This window comes from Coregonus lavaretus (genome assembly GCF_964263955.1).
Source record: "Coregonus lavaretus genome assembly, chromosome: 26".
In the NCBI taxonomy this organism is placed as follows: Eukaryota; Metazoa; Chordata; class Actinopteri; order Salmoniformes; family Salmonidae; genus Coregonus; species Coregonus lavaretus.
Window position 1 is genome coordinate 20,603,171 of NC_140013.1, and position 24,859 is coordinate 20,628,029.

Below are 24,859 nucleotides of genomic sequence, written 5' to 3' on the forward strand. Positions count from 1 at the left end.
CATTAAACCACACAGCATTTTGGAGTGTATATACCAGCCGTTTTCAAGTCCATTAGCTCATTTTTCATGCGGCTGACATGCAGTTGTAAAAAAGCCTACAGTTTTCTTGACATTTTGTTTTAATTATTGTGATAGGCTCATGTTTTACCGGTATGGCGTACCCCAACTATTTATTTTGCCGGGACGCCGTACCGGGCCGTACCGGGCCGTACCGGCTTACTTTCACCCCTGGCACTAAGAAACATATGGTTCTCAGAACAAGGTTATGTGCTAGCTGGGTACCTACCTGTCACATTGCATTAGTTCTCTCCCATAGTGTCTGGCTACCCTCCCTTAGCTTCAGGCACAGGCGTTAACACACAAGTCCTTAAACCTGAACCGTAGCTACAGAGGATACACATGATAGCTACAAGGACAACCACAGATCCACCGAGCCTTTCAAACAGGAATTCATGTACTAGCTAGCATAGAGAATAACAACGCTTTTACTTGCAGATATCTCCACACCACACCCAATATGCACCATAGTCATAGGCCTTTAACCCTTTACACTCGTGGGAATTGGCCTATATGGATAGGGCTAAATTGAAATGTTTCTTACAGAATAATTATGGAAAGCATAACTATGGTAGCAATTAAAAGGGAACAGTTTGGAGATTGTGGGAAAATTATTAGACTAAACATGAGGACACAACAGTTCACCTGACACAAGACTGAATCCAAACATTACACTGTTGATTTTATGTGCATTTTACATTTACTGTACTTTTCGCCACATTTGTTGATAGTAACATGATAAGAATATTCTTGGAAAATTTGGGGTAGGTACAACATAAGACCAAAAAATAACAAGGGTTTGAGTGAGAGATCAAACTGGTGTCTCCAAGTGGCCACATACCTCTCCAATTGTGCAAAATCCAAACATTAGACAGTGTAATGTTTGGAGTGTGCACCGTTCCTAAGTCATTTCAATGCACTTTTATGACCCAAAGGAGAGTTTTTAAGTTATCCTAGCTGTGCCGTTGAGGAACTAGAGAAAGCACACTTGTAGTTGTTTTGTTTGGAACACAGCCCTGCAACCCCGCCATCAGTCAATTACTGTTGTTGTTTACGCAATCCCAAAACGGCCCATTATAAATCTCAATCTGGGTCAAGTGGGCATAATTTGAAAGCTTGTTCTATTGCCAACATGACTAGCTAAATGATAAAATATGATCTTACAGTGTTAGACTTTCACAAGGCAATTCAGAGAAGCAGATCTTAATTTTGGTGCGCATAGAATGGAGTCATGAGTGCATTAAGATGCGTGGTCCATGGCAGATTTTCTAAATACAACATAGGCTCATTCTGTTCAGGACAACCCAGGATATAACGCCATGTCATATTGTAACTGTGCATCAAACATAGTGATAGTAAACGTTGACGCTGTATATTACATGAGTTTTATGATATGGAAATGTTAAGTGCACATTTGGACTCACGGGTGTTTGGCTTGCTTGCTTGTATGACATCAAAGCGATATTTATTATAATCCTCAACGTCTCATCTTTCAAAATACATAGAGGCCTCTTAATTTACAGCATTTCCCTCACTCAGACAACAAAAGAAATGGAAAAATCTACCCCCTTTCCATTTTTGTTGTTGTTTGAGTGAGGGAAATGCTGTAAATTAAGAGGCCTCGATGTATTTGGGAAGGGACAACTTGTCGCGCGCGGTTAAATTCAGAACGTCTGCCAGTCAAAACCCATACAGAGCTGTGAAGCAGAGACCCTGAGCTTTGACGTCATGTATTTCATGTTACTGTACAGCCACTGCGTTCCAATTTAGGCACTTATCAGTGTCCAAATCTGCCATTTTCAACCCGTATATGGGTACGAGTGTAAAGGGCTACCACAAAGGATCTGATGTGCTAGCTAGCTATAGAGAATCGCAAAGCCTTTCCTAGCAGATGTCACCACACCCAATATGAACCACGGAGGTTATACATACAGGATTTGATGTGCTAGCTGGCTATAAAGAATAATAGTGAGCCCTTCCTTAAGCCTTCCCCACACCACACCCAATATGCCTATGTCATGTGTCTGCAGAGGAATGTGCTGAAGGCTAGTAGGCTACCAGAAATATTCTGCTTGAGATGGAGATACTCACACATCACAATCACCAACCCCACTGAGGGTGAGGAGAGGAGGGGAGAGAGGGGGGAGTGAGGGGGGAGGAGAGAATGGGGTGGGGGAAGAGATAGGAGGAGAGGAGGGAAAAAGGAGGTGGGAGAAGGTGAGAGAGGAGGGGAGAGAGAAGGGAGAGAGGAGGGGAGAGAGAAGGAGTGAGGGGGTAAGGGTGGAGGAGAAGAGGATGAGAGAAGAGGGGGAGTAGGAGAGAGGAGGTGCAACAAGGTTGAAAAGCTCCAGATGAGCAGATGTTTTTACTGACGATCTGACATTTGTGAGATTTTTGTGTTTATTTATGTTTTTCAGAAATACTGCCAAGGCTGGCAGTCATAGATTCTTAGAAGTTTATGCAGCTGCACTTATTGACATGTAAGGGCAACATATTGGATTAGAGAAGAGACTTGGATCCAAACTACCTTGAATAGGCCAAGCTATACTTCATCACTGCAAATGAGAACAGTAAGAGAGCGACCCAAAGTGACTGGTGTCAAATTCACTGGTCCATGTGAAATAGCACACATTACACACATTATTCATCTATGACCTGAGCGTGGACATAGGCTGAATACTGGATATAACTACAAGTCCACAATGTCCCCTCTGCATACATATTGTATGCATACTTGGATTTATAAGTACAGTACAGTATTTTCTTATTTTTTTATTTAACCTTTATTTAACCAGGTAAGCCAGTTGAGAACAAGTTCTCATTTACAACTGCGACCTGGCCAAGATAAAGCAAAGCAGCGCGATAAAAACAACAACACAGAGTTACATATGGGGTAAAACAAAATATAAAGTCAAAAATACAACAGAAAATATATATACAGTGTGTGCAAATGTAGCAAGTTATGGAGGTAAGGCAATAAATAGGCCATAGTGCAAAATAATTACAATTAGTATTAACACTGGAATGATAGATGTGCAAGAGATTATGTGCAAATGAGCAAAATAAATAACAATATGGGGATGAGGTAGTTGGGTGAGCTAATTTCAGATGGGCTGTGTACAGGTGCAGTGATCGGTAAGGTGCTCTGACACCTGATGCTTACAGTTTTTCTCAATTGCTAAAACACTAAAACCCATTTGCTGAACAAAGTTCTCAGTTGCCTGGACTCATTTATCTAATTATGCAGTCTGTTGTCAATACCTTAAACCATTTCACATGGTAAAACACAATTTGCAGATCTCACTTAGACTTTCAGCAAAACTCTAAACACATTCTCATTCTCAAAACACATTCTGCACTCTAATGCACATGTCATCCATACCGGTAAACACAAGTGGCAACAATCAAATACAAATAGAGAACACATGTCATTGACTGAACACAACCACTCAAAATTGATTTAACCTGTTTCAAATGATGTGACACAACCAATATAAGGCAGTTCAGAGAGCAAACAGGTTGTTGAAGGTGGGAAGGAGAAAGTCTGAGAATGGAAAGAAGAAACAATGTGAGAGGACGAGGACGAGTGCGTATGTGAGGTGGGCGATGAAGAGGCAGAGGAGAAGGAGGGCAAGAAAGAGGAAGAGGAGGACGAAGAGGAAGACAAAGAGTGGAAATATCTGATGAAATTCGACCAATAGTCATAGACCATGTTCTTGTCCATGGACTGACAATGAGGGAAGCAGGACTTAGAGTGCAACCCAATTTGAGCCGATGTTCTGTGTCCACCATAGTAAGGACATTCAGAGAAGAGAACAGGTACAGTATACTACTGTATTTCTGTAATTGCAAATTTACTGTACTACACTATATGCAGCTGGTTCAATAGACATTTGTAAAGTTAATCACTGTATGTATTGTACTGCATGAATATGTTTTGTAACTGCACAACTACTTTTTGTAGAATTGCAAGGCTGCCATATGCAGGTGGAAGGACAGCAATATTCATTCGGGAGCAAGAGGCCGTTATAGTTGGCATGGTCCTTCAAGATAATGCAATACGACTCAGAGAAATCCAGGAACGAGTGATACAAGACAACACACACTTCCAGGGAATCAACAGTGTGAGCATTTCCACAATTGACCGTGTCCTCCATCGTAACAGGATGCGAATGAAACAAGTATTCAGAGTACCTTTTGAACGCAACTCACCAAGGGTGAAAGAACTGGGAGTTCAGTATGTGCAAGTAAGTGTACATTCAGAAACATCAATGGGCAGTTTCTGAACTTCTACCTCCCTCCATACTCACCTTTCCTGAATCCGATTGAGGAGTTTATCTCCTCTTGGAGATGGAAAGTGTATGATAGACAACCCTACACCAGAGTAAATCTGCTGCAAGCCATGGATTTAGCCTGTGGTGATATATGTGAGGAATCATGTCAGGGCTGGATACGGCACACAAGAGGCTTCTTCCCCCGTTGCCTCAGGAGGGACAATATTGCTTGTGATGTCGACGAAGTGCTCTGGCCTGACCCAGCCCAAAGACAAGAAGTAGCACATTGATCACATGTTTACTCCTTTGATTTTTGTCCCTTTTAGTATTGTATACTGTAGTACAGTGCATTGTAGGCTGTATACTGTACAATGGACAAATTGTATGGCCCTGAACATTGGGCTTTCCATTTGTTAACAGGACTGACTGCTCAATAGATTTTGACTGGTTGCAGGTTCATATCAACAAAGTATAAGAATTACAGTATCACAGAGACAAAGGACAAGTTTGTGAGATGCAGGGTACAGTACTGTAAAAATAGGGGTACAAGGAGGAGGAAGAACAAAAAATGTTGAGCTACTATGATAGAACATGTTTTCGTTCATCAAAAGACAATGATGGAAAAATATGAAATTTGTTTTGAGATTAAAAATGTCCTTCTCCCTGAGAGCTGTATGTTTTGAACAATGTATTTTCTATTTTTCGGTGTATTGTTTACTGACTGCTTGAGAGTGTTTATCATTTTGATCACTTTGTTTATGATTTGAGAGCAGTGTTTGATTTTGAACACAGGTAAAACTGTTTTGAGGCGAATGTTTCATTTTGCAAGAGGAGTCAGAGGTTTTGTAAATAGTGCTTGAAGATGAGGTTTTGTGTTTAATGTTTTCAGGAAATTGAGCAAGGTTTCAGAAATTGTGTTTTAGCAATTTAGAAAAACTGTAAAGTTAGTGAGGGAGGTAAGAGTCTCCAGCTTAAGAGATTTTTGCAGTTCGTTCCAGTCATTGGCAGCAGAGAACTGGAAGGAATGGCGGCCAAAGGAGGTGCTGGCTTTGGGGATGACCAGTGAGATATACCTGCTGGAGCGCATACTACGGGTGGGTGCTGCTATATGCATTCATGACTTTATTGATTTGATTTACAGTTTTTCTCCATTGGTTTGGCTCATTTCTTGAAACAGAAATTACATTCTCAAAACTCTAAGATCATTTGGCAAAACAGTCTTACAGTTCAGCACAACACTATAGCTCACTTGCAAAAGCTCATATCTCTCCTAAAACTGTTCACTCATGCTTCAAAACTAAATTCCTTTCCCATATAAGGAGTCAGTGCCACGAAAATGGCAAAGATCCTTCTCAATTGCTTTGGCTCATTTCTTGAAACAGACCGGACGTTCTCAACACTCTTGGTGCTTTAGCCAAAATAACGTGGATGGTTCGGCACAACACCATGGTTCACCTGCAAAAGCTCATACCTCTCCCAAAACAGTTCACGCATGTGTCAAAACTAAATTTCCTTCTCATTTAAACAGTCAGTGCCCCCAAAATGCTTCGTCCCTTTGGCATTGTGTAAGCACTGCAAGTCAAAATGTTTAGATGTTTTGTCACTATGGCAGAGGACCATTGAAATATCCCTCATGTCCACCTTTCAGTCTTAGCCCAGTCCTTCATTGACAATGGTTACTGTACTGTTTTTTGTCTAGCTAACAGAATACAATTGTGTATAAAACTGAAAAAAATAAATAGGATTTTAGGGTAAGAGTAGCCTCCAAGGTTTGACATCACACATTGCACTCATACTGCCAAGGAAATTGTAACCATTATCATTCACACACATAAAGTAACTTCCATACATCAGAGTAAAAAGAAAATGTATACAGCATAATATACTGTAATATAAACACACAAACAAAAAACAATGAAAATTATATGCAGCCTACAGTGCTGTAAATAAAGCTGGAGTTTCACAACTAACAGTTCTTCACTGGTCGCTGTCCTCACCCTCCTGGCCATCCACACGCTGCTGTCTGTCTGGCCACAGATTCTCGTCCACATCACAGCGTATATTCTCCCTTGCGATGCAACGAGGGAAGAAACGGCGTGCATGTCGCAACCATCCCCTACACTGATCTCCTGTAATATCCTCACACGCAGCGTCCATTGCATGGAGCAGGGACCTCTGATCTTGAGCCCGATGCTCATACACTCTCCACCTCCAAGCGGAGAAATACTCCTCAATAGGATTGAGGAAAGGAGAGTAAGGTGGTAGGAACACCATGACCATCCTTGGATGAGTAGTGAACCAGGCCCTGATGAGCGGGCCACGGTGGAAATTCACATTGTCCCATACAATTACATATTGTGGTAGGTGAGGCCCTACGAGACCGCTCTCATTTTCAGGGATCAAATCAACATGAAGGCGGTCCAAGAAGATGAGGAGCTTCTGTGTATTGTATGGGCCAAGACTGGGGATGTGAGTGGCCACACCATTCTCCGATATGGCAGCACACATAGTTATATTGCCCCCTCGCTGGCCTGGGACATCCACCATGGCCCGGTGGCCAATAATATTACGGCCACGTCTTCGGCCCTTGGCCAGGTTGAAGCCAGCTTCATCCACAAACACGAGGATGTGATGGGTCTCGTTTCCTTCCAATGCCATTATTCTCTACAATAGCGTAAAAAAAGAAAACATCAAATCAGTCATACAGAAGAGTCATACACTACAGTTACAGACAATTACATAGGAATGTTCTATGTTCTCCACAAGTTCAATATACTACTGGCCACTACTCCAGTGGTTCCAAACCTGGGGTACATGTACCCCTATGCAGAGGTACTACAGGGGGTATTTGACAGAAAGGGGAGGGGGGAAATCATCAATGACTAGACTTACTGAAATGTTACAGTAAAACCCACAGTATTAGATAGATTTACATGGGAGGCACTAATTGCAGCTCTTTGACCCCTTTTCTTATTGTATGTTATATTCTTCAAAATAAGGATTATAATGATAATTGCATCATACAGTAAGCTGCAGTTTTTAGGCGAAATGTTGAAGTCAGATAAATCAAATACTTCCATACCTGGATTACCTGGATACACAAATCAGGTAAAGTGGGTACTGAAGCCAAAAAAGTTTGGGAACCACTGCTTAATTGTAAAAATGTTATAATGATGGACAACCAGTAACTGACTTACATGTACATACTGGTACCGCAGCTCTTTCACTCTATCAGAGTTCCTCTCAAATGGTACCCTGTAAATTTGCTTCATTGTCATCTGATGCTTCTTCAATATCCGGTCTATTGTGGAGATGCTTATAGAGTTGACATTTTGGAATATGGCATTGTCTTGTAGGATTGCAGCGCGGATCTGTCTCAATGTGATGGCATTATTTGCCATCACCATGTTACAGATCTCTTGTTCTTGTTGTTCATTGAGAAGTTTTCCTCTGCCACCTGTGCAAGGTTGTCGTCCAATCCTAGATATAGAAGTCAAAGGACAACACTCCATTCGTAATGTATACCTTATGTATTCCTTACAGAATGAGTTACCTATGTAATTGTATTGTTGTTTTACTTACAGTAACTTTACCACCATTCTAATGCATCACTGCACAGTGACTGGAATACTACTGTAAACTGTATCATCAATACTGTAGAAAATAAACTATTCCATAGTTTATTTTCTCCAATGTTTTTCTTGTCATTTTTAGTATCATAACATCCCATTGAGGTAAGATATTACTGTAGGCCTATCACACACACACACTAAATGAATAGGTAAATATGTAAATAAATATATTTCTTGCTCTATGCACAGTGTCCTGTCCTATACAACATATAATTCCATCATTGACTGACTACATACCTGTTTTCCCTGCGAAAGGTTTGGATGATGGAGGAGACTGTTGAGCGAGGCACATTAGGCTGCACTCGGCGACCTGCCTCCGCCATTGTGAGGCCATGGTTGATGACATGGTCTATAATTGTGGCCCGAATTTCATCCGGGACAGCATGGTGTCTTCGTGCTCCTCGGCCTCTTCCCCCTATTCCACCACCACGCACCCTTACTCCTCCTCCTCCTCTTCTTCTTCCTCTTCCTCGAGCAGGCAGTTGCCCTTGTTCATTTACTTGGCCAGGTGCCTCCATGTTCAGAAATTGTACTGGTCCTGCATGGTCAAGCTCTTTACATACATGTTTGGCAGCATTCACAGTCATGGACAGCACCTGTCAGGTAACTAAACATACTGTTTGATTGGTCATCTGAGATGTGTGAAACTCCTCCTTCGTTAGTCAAGTTCTAGTTTCACCTGACTGTCAATTGCTGTAATAAATTTATCAAATGTTCCAAGGGATTCATATATGGTATTCATGGTATTATGTTCTTGACTAATTTTGACAATTGAACAGACTATTGTGCATGTGATGACTTATACAATGAAATGACGCTGACACGTTTTAGAACGAACAACCATTAGACTGAGAATCAACAATCAGTTTAGATCAACAAGATCTATTCACTTGGAAATTGTGCTAAATGTAGGCTACCTGTACTTAATCATTTGCAAAGATGTACTGAGACATTGAGACATGTACTTAGACATTTGCAATTTGATGAAATGAATGAGAAATTCAATTCTGTTGTGAACAATTGCCAAGTGGTTTGGAGGTTTGTCCATGTAGTTTTGAGAATGTAATTTCTGTTTCAAGAAATGAGCCAAACCAATGGAGAAAAACTGTAATAAACATAATTATGTGCATTTTTGGCACAATTAGATTTTCTTGTGACTGTGCAGATATCTTTTTAAACCATGGCTACATCTGGCCTCCATGTGCTGTGCTCCAGTTTCCCAGCCAAAAGCAGCAGAGATATAGCTGGGTCATTGTGTCTGTTAGGCAGAGGGAGAGGGAGAGCAGGAGCGAGAGAGACAGAGATAGAGAGAGAGAGAGAGAAAGAGAGAGAGAGAGAGAGAGAGAGAGAGAGAGAGAGAGAGAGAGAGAGAGAGAGAGAGAGAGAGAGAGAGAGAGAGAGAGAGAGAGAGAGAGAGAGAGAGAGAGAGAGAGAGAGAGAGAGAGAGAGAGAGAGAGAGAGATAAGAAAAAGAAAAAGAAAAAAAAAAAAAAAAAAAAACATTCAGAAACCCAGCCAGTGCTGCCACCTTCTGGACACCAGAAGTTTGTGGGACGTGGTCTTCATGACGTCATTGTGATGTCATTGTGATGTGTACTAGATCAGAGGAATGCCAAGGTAAGAGCATCATTAGAAATGTTGGCCATGCATACAGTTCTTAGGAGAGCCATAAAGGCTTTACATGGCTCTGCTCTGGTTGTTAGGCAACATGCCCTTCACACAGAATATTACAGGTTCTCATGTGCATACGGGTGGAAATGTATGCTATATTAATGTTCCTGTTGTTTTATGTTTGTTATTCAGACTCTTTTTGGTAAATTATATCATGGTTAGTCCTTGAATCATTACAATAATGTATGTTTTCATAAGAGTGCATTATAATGTGTAAAAAGTGACTGCCAGCATTTTGCAACATTTCTTAAAGCAGTCTCATGTGAAAATCAAGATAGATTAATCTGAAGCTGTGGTGCTCTGAATCCAGTATCCATTAATCATAACACAGCTTATATTTAATGCTGTATTAGTGGCTGTGAGAAGACACTAATGCTATCTATACCAGAGGCTTTGGCTTTTCAAAACTTGTGGAATGTCACTTGCACCCAATAGCCACAAGATGGCGCCCCTTACCTTAGTGAAATATTATAGTGTGTCAACGCAGCACTAGCCTACTTCACTTAGTCATCAAACAAATTCCATTATAATATCCTCTCTATTTCAAAGCAGGTTTTCTCACTGACCTATGAATAAATCTTGATCAACTAGGTTATTATAAGCTATGTACGCTAATGAAATATCAATCATTGCAAATGAAATTGGACAGACGCAGACGTTGGGGTTGGAAGGCCAATCCAATGTTAACAACTTAATTGGGCCGAGAGACTGAGAGGCCTGGTGGTTATTGTTTCTGTCGCCCAAATGTCTGTCTGCTCTAGTTGACATTTCACTAAATGAAAATGAACAACAAAAGAATGAACATTCTAGGCAGGCTGCATCGGCTCAGTCATTTGTAGAACCAGAAAGACTGTTGTAACAAATAACAGTGGCTATGTTCTGTGCTGAAGTTGTCTGGGGACTGTGATTATATGTAATACTTGTATTTACATGGTAGTTACAGTGTCATTACAATGTAGTATGGTAATATTTTATGTATCATTAAGGAAAATGTTGGGAAATGTCTAAGATAAAATATAGTAAACATGATTGACGTTTTATAAGTCCAGATGCATGTTTAAATAAGGAATATAGTCGATACAATGTGTAAACATGCTTTAATGAATGTATGCATTTTATTTTAAAAGTGTCTGAGCCACGTCACCAATATAATGAGATAAGGGGAAGAGGCCATATAGAAAAGCACCCATGGTCTTTTGGAGTAAACAACATGTGTTGTTGGACTTTGAAAGATAATAGTGGCGTGGCAGTTAAAGAAGTTAATCAGTGATCTTAAGGGGAGTAGCTTTGTAAGCTATGTATACATGACTGTGCATTTGTGTGTTATATAAGAGATCTCTAAGCAAAAGAGAGACAGTTGTTCCATGGAGCAAGCTCGGCTTTGTTATGCAATAAAGTCTAATTCTTGGATTCACAAGCTCCGGTCTCTTGAGAAATATCTTTAAGTTGACTACTTTTCAGTCAAATATTTCTACAACAGTAGGTGCACATTGTTACTTTACAACCATAATGCCTGTTTGCATACTGTGATGCAGAGGTTTACAAAGTGGAGCGATTGTAGACTACACATATGGCTCTGGTACAATAAGGTACAATTACATTAGTTATGTAGATACGCCTTTAGTAATCCTGGAATAATGCCACCAAGGAAAGGTAGTGTATTTTGTAAAGGGTTAGGGCTAGATGTTAACTGTAGCGTTGGTCCAGTGGTCAGCAGTAGCAGCTGTCTGAGTGGATGAGGATCTGTAGGGACACACTGTGGAGAGACGTCTAATCAGATCACACAGACACACAAGCACACGGGCACATGGGCACACACACACGCACACACACGTATGCACACACGAATACACACCACACACATACACACACACACAAAGACAGTGGCATCGCTCTGGGCATAGAGCTATTTTAGGAGACGTGTAAATGGAAAACTCTCCATGCGTTTGATGAATCCTCAGACAAACAGAACTCTGCTGTACATAGTCACAAAGTTCAAAGTATGACACATACAGTACTTTACATAAAGTTCCACATTCAGTAAATGAAGACTATTTAATTCATACAATGTTACACAATGTTACTGTAATTATGTCTGAACAAAAGATAACAATATGTAACCTAAATGAAATTCTTCCATTATACATGTTCCCTCCTCTTTTCATTTTATTACATCGTTCCTTAGCAAGCATTCACATCATTTAACACAAGTTTAACATTGTTTAGAAAACTACAGGAAAATCATCATGTCACTAACAGTGCCAATTCAAAGTTGCAGATTGCAGCTACATTCAACGAACCCCAGTCAGAGTTTGAATTACGACATGTGGGAAAACCCACAAACCCAACCGGTTCCACCCAGTTCAGCAAAATATCACGATATCATGACGCATAGTTCCCCCTTGAATCTGTTTGGCTCATCAGAGAAATACTGGCAGTCCAGTGACCAGAGGGCATTTTTGGACAGTCATCGGGCATAGGCACACACACACACACACACACACACACACACACACACACACACACACACACACACACACACACACACACACACACACACACACACACACTGTTTGGAGTGTTCATCCTTAAATTCTGAGCATGTGTGTGTGTGTGTCGATGAAACCATGTTTCATCAATTACCCAGGTGGCTGCTGCACACAGATCAGTATTAAGCCGTTAAATGCAAAGCTCTCTTGTGCTGCAGATACAATCCCTTATCATCCATAATATAAATCCCTTATCATCCATAACATCCAACATCATCACCCCAGCTCATCGTGTATAAGACCTCTGCCAGTTGTAGATAGCATGTATATTATGTGAGCATGCGGGCAGCCTCTTACAGGTACTAACACTACGATGTCTGAAGGCTTTGCCTTGGCTACTACCCCCCATGCCCCTCCGTCTGGCAGCCTGCTTAGCCCTCTCCTCAGCTGCAATGAAGTCTGTGGTGGCCCTGAAGAACTCCAGCAGGGTCCGGTGGCTCCAGCTAGTCCCAGGGGTCCCTCCAAAGGTCCCTCCCTCAGAGAAAGCGCTCCCTTCCTTGGTGTTGAAGCCACAGTGTCCCCCTCTGGTGGTCAGCAACAGGAAGAAGTGGGGGTTGCTCTCAAAGAGTTCCAGGGGTAGGGTGGACTGGGGGTCTCCTCTGATAGGGTCATCCTGAGCACAGACACTCAGAACAGGGATGGCGACTTCGTCTACGTCCCGGAGGGGTTCATTGCGTTCCCAGTAGGCCTCCAGGCTCCCCCACTGCTGCTGCTGGTGCCCGCTGCTAGGGCCGGGGCACCTTTAGGGCCAGGCGGCTGGCAGAACAGCACCTCCTCCAGGCCACGCAGGGAACAGCTGGAGAAAAGGGCGTCGGTGTGCACTGTCTCACCCAGCACTGTCCTGTACCTAGATATACCCAGACAAGCACACACACACATGTTCATGAACACATACACACACAAACAGAGAGACACACACACAACACCCACACACAAACAAGTACAATCAGTAAATCAATCTAGAAGAGCTGCATGGCTCTATAACATCCTTGTTAGCATTGATTGTGAAACCACAAGGGTCCCGATGCCCCGCTAGATCAATACCACAGTGGGCAGCGGTTGCCATGGTTATGGTATTGTATTTTAATCAAATCCTATAATATCAGGGGTATGTGACATCATTCCCTTTCTTCTCCACTTCTCAATCTGGTTTCTCTCTCTCTCTCTCCACCCTCCCCTCGCCCTCCATCCCTCCCTTTCCATCCCTAACCTCTCCCTACCCTGTGTGTTTGTCCCCTCCCTCCCTCCCTCCTCCCTCCCTCCCTCCCTCCCTCCCTCCCTCCCTCCCTCCTCCCTCCCTCCCTCCCTCCCTCCCTCCATCCCTCCCTCCTCCCTTCTTCCCCTCTCCCTCCCTTCCTCCGCCTCCCTCCCCTCCCCTCTCCTTCCTCTCCTCCCCTCTCCCTCCATCCCCCCTCGCTTCCACTCCTCCCCTCTCTCTTCATCTCCCTCCCTCCCTCCCTCCCTCCCTCCCTCCCTCCCTCCCTCCCTCCCTCCCTCCCTCCCTCCCTCCCTCCCTCCCTCCCTCCCTCCTCCCTTCTTCCCCTCTCCCTCCCTTCCTCCGCCTCCCTCCCCTCCCCTCTCCTTCCTCTCCTCCCCTCTCCCTCCATCCCCCCTCGCTTCCACTCCTCCCTCTCTCTTCATCCCCCTCGCTTCCTCTCTTCCCCTCTCCCACCATCCCCACTTCCTTCCTCTCCTCCCTCTCCCTCCATCCCCCCTCGCTTCCACTCCTCCCCTCTCTCTTCATCCCCCTCGCTTCCTCTCTTCCCCTCTCCCACCATCCCCACTTCCTTCCTCTCTTCCCCTCTCCCACCATCCCCACTTCCTTCCTCTCCTCCCCTCTCCCTCCATCCCCCCTCGCTTCCACTCCTACCCTCTCTCTTCATCCCCCTCGCTTCCTCTCTTCCCCTCTCCCACCATCCCCACTTCCTTCCTCTCCTCCCCCTCTCCATCCCCCCTTCCCTCCATCCCTTACCTGCTGAGACATATCCTCTGGTAAGTCACCAGAGCCCAGTGGAGAGGCCAGATGGGTCCGTTCTCGAACCAGCTCTGGCAGCGGAACACTGGCGAGAGGCAGGCGGCGGCCGTCACGTAGCTGGATGAACCACACTCTCCTAAGTAGGAGAGGAGGAGGCCGGACCCCGTGCTCTCACTCACCGCGTACAGCCGGCTCACGGGCTGCCGGTAACGGACGTAACGCACGGCCTCGCGTAGGTCCCCTGGGTCGCCAAACTGCTGCAGCCTGACGGTGCTGAGGGGGGTGGCGTTGTGGCTGCGCCGGTTAAACACCACGGGGAGGTAGCCGTGGGACAACGCCACCTCACAGAGCTGAAGGACAGGAAACAGAACATAATGTAATTCATGACAATAAAGACCTTTATTGAATTGAACTGACATAGCAGTAAAGTCCAATCCATCATTACATGTTTCACCTCACTACAGTATGAACTGTTACATCATCAAAGCTGGAGGTAGCAGAGGGACAGACAGATGGCGACACAGCGGTCAGTGTGAGCTCACATAGTGTTAGGTCAATGTAAAAGCAATATTTGCATACATTAATCCATTAATGCATGATGTTTCAACTGACTATGAACTGTGAGGTCAGAGTATGTGAGGTCTTTGGAAAAGCCCTACATAAATCTAATACAACATTGAATGTTTCAACTGACTATGAACTGTAACAACACCAACACAAGCTGCATCTGGAATGGCATCCTATTCCCTATCAAAAGTAATGCACTTTAAAGGGAATAGGGTGCCATTTCAAACACACACACAGAGTATGAATGTACAGCTTCACAGAGCTATGAGAAGACAATGATTAGAGACTAGAGAGACCAAGAGGAGGTGTAACAGATTACTGCATTAAATATTTAAAGAGCTGAAAAACCTGCAAGAGCACACTTCTCTCTCTCTCTCTCTCTCTCTCTCTCTCTCTCTCTCTCTCCCTCTCTCTCTCTCTCTCTCTCTCTCTCTCTCTCTCTCTCTCTCTCTCTCTGTGTCATTGAAGTACAGCTGTTTTCCAACATGATGGTAAGGTATAAAGCAGGTTAACTTTGCTCCAGTCCTCCATTTGTTTTCCCTCTGGACTGTGCTGCCAGTGTCAAGCCAATGAGGAATTCTTGTCACAGAGACCCGAGAAACAGGGCATCATGCACACGCCCACACACACACACAAACTCATGCCTGTATAGTCGCAGACACACACCTACACACTGTCACTCAGAAGCATGCACACGCCCGCACAAACACCTACAGTACATTCTGCCACACACACTCCTGTACACACCCCTGCACACACTCCTACACATGCGTCTGCACACACATTTACACACTGCCACATTCTTCAGACGAACGATGCCAAACTCTCACAAACTCCCACAAATACTAAAGGTCCACCATTCAGCCTGAACACAGCTCTGTGAACAAGACCAAATGTACTTGTCTCTGACTCGACCAACCGTAGAAATAGAGGAAGTAGAAATGACATCATCACTTTTAAACGCAGAGGCAAAGTCATCATACTGGATGGGTATCACAGTCAAGTTCATCATCAGCATTACTATTTTGATTAAATGCTTATAGCAACTTACACAGCAGTGCAACAATGCGTGAGTTAACACAGAACTTGGACTTCTGCCATGTTGGAAGACAGGGTTCATTTTGAAGAATGCACAGAATGTGTGTTTTATGAATTAGGCATTTGTCTAGCTCCGATTTACCATAGTTCAGTCTTACTCACTGTCTTGACTAATTGTGTAATAAATGTGTAGTAGACAGTATGGTGTCCTGTGTCTGGACACCAGGCTGTAAAATCCACACTCAGACGTGAGCTCACCTTTGGCTCTATGTCTGACCTTAAAGAGAGCATACAGGAGTCATGGGACCCATTTCACTCCACCATGTTGTTCCCTCCCTTCTCTCGGTCCTTCTCTAATCTCCTTCACAGATCTGACAGTACTGGATAGGCGAAAGCAATATGGTGAAAACTATTTGAAGCTCAATGCTTATACCAACCCAGTCGTCTCAGATCTGCATTTGGAAGTTAATGTTAAAACATTTTTGGAATGAAACAAAGCTGGCTACAACTCAGGGCCGTCAGGGAGGGAGAGGGCATAAAACCTATAACTGTCCTATAACAAATCATCCACCACAAACTTTGCATACTTTGCATACTGTATAGCCAGGCCAGGAAGACCGAGCAAGAATAGGGATGCATCCCAAATGGCACCCTATTCCCTATATAGTGCACTACATATTGAATAGGGTGCCATTTGGGACGCAAGCTGTAACACCTGCCATTCACCATCTGTTTCTAGACACTTCTATGGTGTGTGAGTTTGCTGTGATGTAATGTAGGCCTATAAGCTACAGTATACACCCAACTAACATAAAATGTGGGAGGGGGTAAAACAAAGACAATCTCATTATGAAAAAGGATGACAATGTCTCATCTAGAAAGAATGATGCCCAAACACACACTGATTTCTCTCTCTCAAAATACATCTCTCTCCTTATCTCGCTCTACCTCTCCCTGGCTCTTCGTATCCTCTCTCTCTCTCTCTCCTCTCACTGTCTCATGTTATCCTCTCGCTCTCTCTCTCTTCCTCTCCCAGTCTCTTCTTATCTGCTTTCTCTCTCTCCCTCTCCTTCTCTCTCTCTTTCTCTCTCTCTCTCTCTTTCAGAATCCCTCTTTCACACACACACACACACACACACACACACACACACACACACACACACACACACACACACACACACACACACACACACACACACAAAGCTGTGTGCAGTGGGTCGTTTCTCTGCTGTGAAAGGTGCAGTCTTAATTGGTGTCACCTCACAATGCCTCAGTGACAGAACCTCCTAAGCACCACCCACAAAAGCTGTCATTACCTAACTCATGCACACACACAAACACACACACAAACACACACACAAACACACACAATTGGAGCTGACCCAGAAAGACAAAAGAAAAATGACGCATCTAACAGAATTTGCCTTTACTCACTCTCTCTTTCTCTTTCTACCTCTCGCTCTCTCTTTCTTCCTTTCATCCCATCACCCTCTGTCTCGCTGTGATGCTCACACAGTCTCCCAGGAAAAAGGAAAGTCAGATCTGACAGAATTCACCTTTAGTTCAATCTTTCTTCCCATTTCCCTCTCTATCTCCCACCTATCCCCCTCTATCTTTCTTCCTGTATCCCTCACTATCTCCCACCCATCCCCCTCTCTCTTTCTACCCATATCCCTCTCGATCTCCCACCTATCCCCCTCTCTTTTTCTTCCCATATCCCTCTCGATCTCCCACCTATCCCCCTCTCTTTTTCTTCCCATATCCCTCACTATCTCCCACCCATCCCCCTCTCTCTTTCTACCCATATCCCTCTCGATCTCCCACCTATCCCCCTCTCTTTTTCTTCCCATATCCCTCACTATCTCCCACCCATCCCCCTCTCTCTTTCTACCCATATCCCTCTCGATCTCCCACCTATCCCCCTCTCTTTTTCTTCCCATATCCCTCTCGATCTCCCACCTATCCCCCTCTCTTTTTCTTCCCATATCCCTCTCTATCTCCCACCTATCCCCCTCTCTCTTTCTTCCCCCATCTCCCTAGACCACAGACATAAAAATCATTCACTTGAACTTTTACTCCAAATTCCTTTTCTTCAGTTCTCCATCTCCCAGAAAATAGTAAAGTCACATCTGACAGAACTGATCTTTCTCCAAATCTCCCTCTCGCATCTCTCATTCTTCCAATTTCCCCCTCTCCCCCTTCCATCTCTTCCTCCCTCATCTCACTAGGCTACAAACAAAATCATTCACTTAAACCTTAGTCTAAATTCCCTTTCTTCTGCTGATTGCTGAAAGGCTGTTTATAGTGAATCAGCGCCTATGAATGCTCCCATTGTTGACAGACTAGGCTAGTAGGGGGTGCTGGCAGTCAAGGTTGTGACTTATTGTTGCTCACAAAAGTAACGGAGTACATAAATCAGGCTCGGAACAATGCAAGCCAGATTGGACGGTTTTACACTCGATTGGGCTACTTTATAGTGGATTGGGCAGGTGTTTTTGATTTGTTTGGGGTAGAAAGTGTCAATTGAATGTGGCAACATTGCCTGGACCGCAGGGCACAGTGACTCATTATAAGGCTAACGGGCATTGGAGTGTAGTCTTGTCCCAAATCAGTTTGTGCTGTCTTGCTGATAATGGTATGAGTTGGCAAGACAGCACAAAATGATATGGGACTAGGCTATTGGGAGTGCAGCTGCAGTGATGTGATCCTTTCACTCACAGCCCGCCAAGGCAGAGCAAAGCCTTCACAATCATTGTATTGAAGCCCTGGTTTTAACGCATGGCACTGTGCTCTTGTTGTTCACTTTCTTGCTCTCCTCCTCAGCTTGCCAAGACTGACTTGAACCAAGATGCCCCCCATGCTCAATGGGAATACGCATTGGCACTGGTACTTTCTCATATCTTGTCCAACCTCCTTTTTTTACACAACTGCAATGCTGAATTAGACATACTTTCACTGTTTATGTAATTGCAACAAAAAACTTCATAGATTGAACCTTCAACAATTAATGGTATAGCAGTGAATTGTATGACCATGAGACAGGCTTTGTTATGTTACCAAATAAGTCATAATAACTACACTGTAAGGAAAACTGTGAATTATACAGTAATTTGGGGAATTATCAACAGTAAAATACTCTGAAATGTTTTGCTACAGTATACTGTAAATTATGGTGCATTGTGGGAAAATGTTGTGGGCGGGGAAAGAATTGCTGTATTTCAAATAGTACTGTAATTCCACCCCATAGAATACAGTACCGTACCGTATCTTAGGAGCACCAAAAACCTTTTGACCACTAGTGGGTGCACGGTATTGTTTCTGAAACATTAGCATATTTTGAGGCATGCCTTGTAAGAGGCTATATTTGTTGCACCCATGAGTGAGAATGCTGTAACAATTTAACTCCTTTCTGGTTATAGTGCCCCATCAATTTGTATTGGGGACAGATTGGAATGGCAGCAAGTCTTAAACCTTAAATGGTTGAGTATTTTGTTATGTCCTTTTGGTCTGTTTTGCGCTGTAGTTGCTGCCTGTATGGAATCCTTTGTTAAGGCCTCTAGAAGTGCAAGTGATATAAAATACCAAATATTCATTTATATGCTGTAATATGGAAACACTTTACCTAGCAGCCAACCTGCTTGCACTAATCCCTTATAATTACAGTAAAATACTGTGAAATACAAACCCCTCCCCTTAATGAATTTCATTCATCCCATCCATTCATTCAGATTACAGTAGCATTTTACTTTTTTACAGTATAATACAGTCAATTTTATGGTATTTCACTGCATGTCATTATACAGTACTTGCTTTGATACCGTATTATTACAGTAGGTGTAATGTTATATGAAATACAGAATTTTCCTTGCCACCAAGCTGCCTGTAAGCTACTGTCAAATTGACATGAACCCCTTTACAGTGTAGAGCTGATGTCTAGAGCTGATATAAATATTATGTCTATGTCCACAACAGCCCCCAATAGACATCCATAGTATTGTAAGCTATGTTCTAAGTAACAGCTATGTTGTCAGAGCAGAGGTAAAAAGGAGCAAGAGAATTAGCATAATGTAGCCCCCATTAAGACCATAAGACTAATCGCTGTTTAACTTTTCTGGAGAAAGCAAGACGTATGGGTGGTCCTCTGTAGCTCAATTGGTAGAGCATGGCACTTGTAACGCCAGGGTAGTGGGTTCGATCCCCGGGACCACCCATACGTAAAAATATATGCACACATGACTGTAAGTAGCTTTGGATAAAAGCGTCTGCTAAATGGCATATTATTATTTTAACAAGCCTGGTTATGAGCATATATTGCATGACATTTCATCATTCATTCTTTAGGCTACCTTCAGCACATTTCTAGTGATTTTCCCAAAAGAGTTGGGTATGATGAGGAGGATGGGGCTCGTGGAATTACTCGAGGTTCTCCTCCGTTTCTGGTACGACGCACCGGCCACCGACACTGCCCAGTCCAGCGCCACGAGACCGTCGTCGCTCAACTGCAGGTAGTCCCGCACGAAATACGCCGGGCTCTCGTACGGCCAGCACGCGCCGTAGACGGTCTGAAGAAACGCACTCGCCCGCCAAGTCCATCCAGTGCACGCTGTGAAATTGCTGAAAGTCCTGCAGTGTTTGAGGAGATAGTTGGCCAGCGCCGAGGGTTTGCATATCAGCGCAACAGCGGGGACTTTATTCTCACCAGCCCCGTCCGGTGTTTGGGCATTAGCACCGTCCACCGGGACCCCCCGGTCTGAGACGCACCTCTCCGAGACCCTCTCCTTCGTTTGCCGCCGTGAAATTCCGAGCCCCTGGAGGAGTGCGTCTGGCTCGCCATGAGTACCAAAATATTTCGAAGCTTGCCAAATAACGGCCACCAGAATCCCAATACACAAAGCTACGAGCCATTCCAGCATTTGAACGGTGGGGAATAAACGAATGTTCTATAGGCCTACAGTTATTTTTTAATTAAAGTCAGCCAAAACTAATATTAAAGCACAAAGAATAAGCCGTACCATCTTCGGTTGGTTGAAGTCCTCTTCTCACAAAGCACAACGTGCATGTAACCATATAGGCTACTTGCTTTCTTTGGGAGAAACCAGAATGCGCACAGCCACAGGGTCTCCACTTTCTTTCCTACAGTAACATTTCAACTTTGATATCTACAGCCTTGTATGGTTCATTAAGTTTTCTGTTCAGAAGCAATCCTTATTGAAAACAGATTCTTGAAGCAGAAGTTTCGATGGCTGCTCGTAACTGTAAACTGGAGAATACCCACTGTCGCCTGTACTGTGTTTCAAAACAAAGCACTCCACTCCAGAAGAGCTGCCTTCCTCTACGTGTATTCGTGGGTAAATTACGCGAAGTGTTTTCTCCGACACCACATGAGAGGCATGGACACCCCCTCTCCAAGTCGTTCCAAATCGGGATACATGGTGTTCTCGGCGCGCGCTTTTGAATTGTAAGTAATATCATGCAGATCTGCGTAAACTTCCCTCCTCAACCTCAACAGCTGTGTGAGCGAGAGAAACGTCAGAATGCATTGCACTGTAAATGCTTCATCTGCAAGGCAGGCAGGCGCCTCCCAGCTCCCATATATAAACCCTCGGTGTCAGACTGTCACAGGCGAAAACATCTCCTATACAATTCTCTTATGGATGTACAGTTACATTTTCTCTTTCAAAGTAGTCTTTATATGTGAAATAGTATGGCTGGATTTGTATTTGTACCCAGTGTTGTTGAGACCATAGAGTAAGTTGTTCTTTCATCAAAGATTATATAGATTCTATATTATAGAACATCTTGGACATCTTGAATCCAAGTAACACCAGTAATGCATTTCACAAGGTAATATAGATAGGGATAGCTATTGCAACTACACTGTCTGCACCACTAAACGCCTGCCTGTAGAGACTTGAAAGCATAATTAATGAATAACAAGAGACTGCAGTGTATGCATTAGTGCCATATTGTGGCAATTACAATGTATACATTTATTTAAATGTCTCTCAAATAGAACACTTACTGAGGCAGTCAAAACATAAATGTTGACCATACAATGATGCATTAACAATCTAGGAAGTGCAGACAGAACCGGAGGCAGAGGCAGAAAATATACAGCAAGAGGCAGGAGATATACAGCAAGAGGCAGGAGATATACAGCAAGAGGCAGGAGATATACAGCAAGAGGCAGGAGATATACAGCAAGAGGCAGGAGATATAAAGCCGGATTTATGGTCAATTACTGAGAGTTGTCCAAAAACAGAAAGGGAGGACAGGGAAGTGGAAGAGTACAGCAATAATTGTATCCATCTGAATGTTTTTTCCTAGTACATATTCTCCAATGGGAATTGGATGACCTTCAATTTGAATTTCATTCATAACATTTCCAGTAAGCTGGTCGCTGACTCCCTTGATTGGTGATATATGAGTCTAAGTGCTATACCTCATATTAGGTGGATACATAACATGTTTATCATGTTGGGTTGATGTATTAGGTCAGTGTCCCAAATAAGACACTATTCACTATAGTGCACTACATTTGAACAGGGGCCATAGAGCCCTGATCAAAAGTAGTGCACTGTAGGGAATAGGGCGCCATTTGGGAGGCAATCTATGTTAGGTTGTGCTCGTAAACCGCTGCTTTTAGGGGTGATGGTGATGTAGTTGTTTTGGACCCATCTGAAAATGATGGCAGACTGACAGAGAGCTGTAGCCTGCCAGGGAGGACTGATGATGAGGACCTGTGGTGGATGAGTCAATGTAATTAACTAGTCAGATGGCAATAGACAAGACAGCAGAACATCGTGTTTGTTCCCTTGTTTCACACACACACATCGTTCACAGTAACACCCTTCCTGTCCTGTGGTTTGGGAGTGGAAGACCAATCAAATGGCAGAACGGCAGATGCCATGGCGATGAGATGGCAATTATGATTAATGATTGGCTATAAACTCCTGCCAATCACCGGGCACTAGGATATCTCTGATGTCACCTACCAAGCAGATTGAGTACTTGGAGAAGACAAGAGGCTATTTATTTAGGTCTTTGTAAAGTCCACAAAGACAAACGTGTCCCTTTTGTGTTTGATAACTGTCTGTGATTGTTGCTTCTTTCTCTAGAGTTTAGTCATTGACTTTCTTACAGTTTTTTCCAACTGCTTACACGTTTTCAAAACTATGTCTCCTTTTTTCAAAACTCTACACACAATTCCCAAAACTGCACACACAAAATGCAAAATGCCTCACATCTCCTTCAAAATGTAACACTGCATTCAAAATTCCATAAACATGTCAGAATGAAGCATTTGCATCAAATGGCAAACATTTCTTTCATAATAGTACATTTTTGGATATACCATGTAAACACTGTTGTTCTAAATCTAAAGCTCTTTGGTCTTTCATAGGCTTATATCTACAGTTTTTTCCAACTGCTTACACACTAAATCTTTTCATGTCACACGATTTTTGAAACCTCTCACTCGAAGTGCAAAACTACACACCAAATCTCCAAAACCATAAGCTATTTCTCAGCCTTTGACTCAGTTGTCAATTGCATAAAACACTTTTTTCAAAACACTACACACAATTCTCTACCTAAAACACAAAAATTTAACAGGAAGTGACTTGCTTTCCTTTTCCAAACACAACCAATCAAAATGCTACACTTATTCACCAGGTCACACACACACTCCTCACATGTGCAAACACTAATTGCTTAACTGATCACTAACCAATCACTGCTTTACTGTAGTATAGGCCTATAAATAGGTCAAAGGTCAGATTACCTGTTTTGAACAATGGATGCCAACAATTGACAGAGAGCAAGAGGAGTAGGAGGGAGAGGCAGGGGACAACAACAAGGACAAATTCAAAGATGAAGAGTTGGAGGAGTAGGAAGAGGACGAGGACGAGGCCAAAGAAGAGAAGGAAGGAGAGCCATCTCTGATGAGATTAGGGCAACACTTGTTGATCATGTGATCAACCACGGTTTGACCATGAGAGAGGCTGGACTGAGAATCCAGCCCAACTTGAGTCGATTTACAGTGGCGTCCATAATTCGAACCTTCAGAAATGAGAACAGGTATGCAACTGTCTAATGACAATTTTAGCATTACAGTAATGTACTGTAAAATACGTATGACTGCATAGTATTGCATAAACATTTGTAACTCTAAGCCATCCATTTACTGCACTGCATTGAATGAATGAGGTTGGTTATCATGCTGTACTACCTGTTTTTGTACATTGTTTACGGTTCCTATGCTGAACACATACTGTGTTTGAATTCTGTACAGAGTGGAAAGGCAAAGACATCATGGAGGACGTGGACGCTTGTTTACAGATGTACAAGAGACTGCAATTATAAATATGGTTTTGGCCAACAATGCAATTAGGATTTGAGAGATAAGAGAGCATATCTTGAATAATGACACCATATTTAACAACATCAATGCTGTAAGCCTATCGACCATACAACGCATCCTCCAACGGCACCAAGTGACGATGAAACAACTTTACAAGGTGCCATTTGAGAGAAACTCTGTCAGAGTCAAGAATCTGCGACATGACTTTGTAGAGGTATGTATGCAACACTACTTCCAGTACTTCAGACATACAATATTTACTCATCTGTATATCCTTTTGTCTGTTACAGAGTATTGGAGATGGATGCCCATGTAATTCGCCATTAATTTATTTATGTGGATGAGGTTGGCTTCAACCTCACCAAAACCAGGCGCCGCGGAAGAAATGTATTAGGACAGAGGGCAATTACCAATGTCCCTGGACATGTGTGCTGCCATCACTCAAAACGGGGTCCTCCATCACAATGCCACACTGGGTCCGTACAACACCGGCCATATGCTCACTTTTCTGGATGCAATTTACACAATGCTTGTCCCTGATCCAGATCAGGAGCCTGCTAGATTTGTGGTTATATGGGACAATGTTCGTTTTCACCGGGCTGTTCTGGTCCAAAACTGGTTTGCCACCCATCCACAATTTGTAGGTTTGTACCTACCCCCATATTCACCTTTTCTAAATCCCATAGAGGAATTCTTCTCAGCCTGGCGCTGGAAAGTGTATGATGGCCAACCCTA

General features: G+C 43.3%; 1 pseudogene across 1 annotated transcript; it reads right to left on the minus strand.

Moving 5' to 3' along the window:
- Window positions 1-12,319: 12,319 nt before the first annotated feature.
- On the minus strand, window positions 12,320-20,743 carry LOC311101399 (protein ABHD15-like; annotated as a pseudogene). Its single transcript, XR_014615761.1, has 3 exons — window positions 20,109-20,743; window positions 14,155-14,507; window positions 12,320-13,029 (listed from the first exon to the last, which is right to left on the minus strand). The product of XR_014615761.1 is annotated as a protein ABHD15-like (transcript).
- Between the last annotated feature and the right edge of the window lie 4,116 nt (window positions 20,744-24,859).